Genomic DNA, 3,536 nt, shown 5'->3' with positions numbered 1-3,536 from the left:
AGCATTAGAAGCCTAATCGGGGAAAAAAACGGCGCAACAGGAAGAGCAATCCATTTGCGGGTCGGCATCTTAGGTACCTTCACAAGCCAAACCAGTCACCTGCGGTGAGGGCACAAACAGCTTGGAATGATATCGCATTGCCAACACTCAATGTAATTAGGTGTTCCGCTGAAATTTTAGTCAGCTGTCTGTGCGTGCGTGCGCTCGCGCGTGCATGCGTGGGCTCGCGCGTGCATGCGTGCGTGCGTGCGCTCGTGCGTGCGTGCGTGCGTGCGCTCGCGCGTGCGTGCGTGCTTGCGCTCGCGCGTGCGTGCGTGCGTGCATGCGTGCGTGCGTGCGTGCATGCGTGCGCGCGTGTGCGTGCGCGTGCGCGTGTGCGCGTGTGCGCGTGCGTGCGCGTGTGCGCGTATGCCTGTGCGCGTATGCGTGTGCGCGTATGCGTGTGTGTGCGTGTGTGTGCTGGCGCGTGTGTGCGTGCGCGTGTGTGCGTGTGTGCGTGCGTGCACGTGCGTGCGTGCACGTGCGTGCGTGCATGCGTGTGTGTGTGGGGGGGGGGGGGGTGAACGCGCGCGCGAGTTCATTTCGAAGACGGATTTTCTGTATCCATATGTCATAAGCAGAGAGTTGCTGTGAGTCTGTTGTTTCTGAGGATAAGCATAATATCAATTACAGCTGTACTGTTTCCCTCCCTTAGGTGAGATTTCTGTTACTCATTAAATTGCCCTACTTGGATGTCTGGTATGGATTATGCTCATGCTTAATTGCTTTATTCTGAATGACAGTTTATACAGCACCACGTTACCTTCTAGTCTTTTTTTTTCTAAGTCCACGCGGTGTCAGTGCAACTTAAATAGGAGAATCACGCCATATAAAGCTCTTCGCGTGGAGACTTCCCGCCTTATTTGTGGCAACATCTGCAGTTTCAAACAATATCACAAACATTTCCATAATCTAGGAAAGGTTAGAAAAAATGAAATGCAAGTTTCCCTATTATCGTTGAGAGATTTCGGAGGTAAATTGCCTAAATGCAGCGTTCAACTTTGCGATCTCTTAGACTCCCGAGAATCCCCTCCTATCCAACTGCAGATGCACATCTGTCTCTTGAAAAAGACGATGCGCAAAACAGATAGCACGGGAAGAGGCCAGACGAAACAGACGATGAGCTGCCCTGAAAAGAACTCTGCATTACGCGGGCAATAAGTCGACTCGGTGGCGCAACGGTAGCGCGTCTGACTCCAGATCAGAAGGTTGCGTGTTCGAATCACGTCCGGGTCACAACCTTTTTTTATAGACACACTCCTGAGCATCGCACATTTTGATATGAAGCATACAAATAAAAGTCACTAAATGCTGAACTTGTTTTAAAATTTTTATTATGCGACGAAAAAGTGAAAATTTCAACTTGCAAACGTGCGATTAGTCTCTTTTTGCGGGCTAACTAAGATTGCTATGACCTTTTCATGATAGTTTCAATGTCGCACATTATAGATCATGAAAGGCAATAATGACTGCCCGATCGCTTTCCTGTCGGCGATCGTCAAATTGCGGTAAAGGCCCTCGGGTGCCCAAGCAAGCAGACGAAACCCATTTGCAGAGGAACAATAAAATTAAGATTTCAAAAAATTGACCATCCAATCATTCGATCAGGCTGGGAAAAAATTCACAGCGCTTTTTTTTCGGCATCTGACTGTGCACCAAACCGGGAGAAATTACCTGTTGTAGTTAACGTTTTTTTTTTTTTCATTTCACCACAAAGCCTGCATATACAGTTTCTCTCAGGATATCACGTAGAGACAGTGCCGCATTCTCTTCCACGTTCTTGGGAGAGTGCATTGTTTGTGTTTCTGTAAGATTTTTCTTCTTTGGAGAAATCTTCAGTGGCAATCAAACGACTATTATGCGAAGCAACGAAAAACGAGATGCTTTAAGTAAGCAACTAGGAGGGAAGCTGGATTGGAAGCCGCCAGTGTATACGGACTCGGCAAATATCTGTTCGAAAGCCCACATACACTCTCGTCTCTGTGCCAGCTAAAACGGCACCCCGGCCTACAGAAGTGGGATAAGTGCGCCCCGCTTCGCTGTGGGCGTGGAAGCGCTTTTGTGCATGCGAAATGTGGGCTTCATTCATAACAGCCGAAACGAGACACGCTGTAAGCTATTGTCTGAAAGATCACAACGCACGTGAACTTCCATTTTTATGTGCTTAACTTTCCACCCAGTAATGCAATGAAATGTAGTGTCATCGCAATCAAAGCGAGCAAACGGTAACTCCCGCGACGTGCCTTTGTGTTACCAAAGCGCGCTTAGTACGAGTAACTACCACGGCCGGAACGTCGAAGCATCGGGCGTAGGCATCCCTTCCTAAGAGAAATTTTAACCCAAGCCCTAGAAGTAAACCATGTTTCTGTGACTCGCTTAAGGAATGTAGTAAAATACATCTAAGTTTCACCAAGCGGCCATCTCCTCACTCCCATCTCCATTGGCGACGAGCTGCGGACTCGATTGTCCCATCTCTGCATTCGCGCCTCAATTTTATCCGTACAAGGTGAACAAGGAGGAAATAATCCATCCTCAATGACCAGACTCCATGATGGTAGTGAGCCGCATAACGTAGCAACCACGTTTAATATCTCCAACTGTTTCCCAATTTAAGCGTCTTGAAAGTTTGCACCGAAAGAGCCTAAGGAGAGCGCTTGGAGTTGGAGATTCACATGCTGCCAAGAACAATCAAGTTCTTTGTGAGTAACTATCACTCCGCCGCTGGCGTTCCGTCAAAGGTCAAAGGTTAAGGCTTCACACATGCCCCCTGTTTTTAAGCTTTGCGCTTGATACAACGCTTCGGCGCTAAAACAAAAGTGGCTACTGTTCCCACATCTCTGCAAAAAAGAAAAGCATCTGTTTCATACACGACTGAGACTGAACTGTTTAAAAATCCATTTCATAGTCCTATATTTGTTCATTATACAATTCACCGAAACGCCTGACATATTGAAAAGTATTGAAAAGAATACAGCTGTTTCCGAGTGGTAGCTCAAAGTTTATGTGCATAGAACATTGATTCTCAGTAATAAATACCACGCCTAAGAACGAAAACACTCGGTGGCGCAACGGTAGTGCGCCTGACACCTGTTATCAAGACTGCTTGTTCGAACCATGTCCGGGTCGCTTTCATTCTTTGTTGCGCATTTCATGTGCCTCTTGATGAAATCCGAGACGTAAATAAGGTGGCCGCAATTTTTGTTTTTCTTTGGATTTGCCAAGGTGAAAGCTACGCATTCGTGTATTTTTCATTGCAAATGAATTAATGATACTTCTTGTGTGGGTATGCTTGACTGTCCAGGCAGTTTGATTTCCGTCCATTTTATTTCCTGTAATATTAATGACGCAAGCGTAGTATGCATGGCGGCCCTATCGGCTTGTCCTCGGTCATAAGAGAGCTATGGAGAGCCTCTGCAGTTCATGCAGAAGGATAAATAACCCACAGAGTTACTTCCATAAAAGAAACCCGCGTTGTCATGCGAAAAAAGAATAATGAT

At 46.8% G+C, this 3,536-nt stretch overlaps 1 non-coding gene across 1 annotated transcript; it reads left to right on the top strand.

Moving 5' to 3' along the window:
• Positions 1–1,203: 1,203 nt before the first annotated feature.
• TRNAW-CCA (transfer RNA tryptophan (anticodon CCA)) lies at positions 1,204–1,275 on the top strand. Its single transcript has one exon. It is a non-coding gene; the product is annotated as a tRNA-Trp (tRNA).
• Positions 1,276–3,536: the final 2,261 nt, after the last annotated feature.

The sequence above is a fragment of the Amblyomma americanum genome, chromosome 1, assembly GCF_052857255.1.
Source record: "Amblyomma americanum isolate KBUSLIRL-KWMA chromosome 1, ASM5285725v1, whole genome shotgun sequence".
Lineage (NCBI taxonomy): Eukaryota > Metazoa > Arthropoda > Arachnida > Ixodida > Ixodidae > Amblyomma > Amblyomma americanum.
Note: the sequence above shows the minus strand (reverse complement) of the source record. Positions and strands in the feature narration are given on the sequence as shown.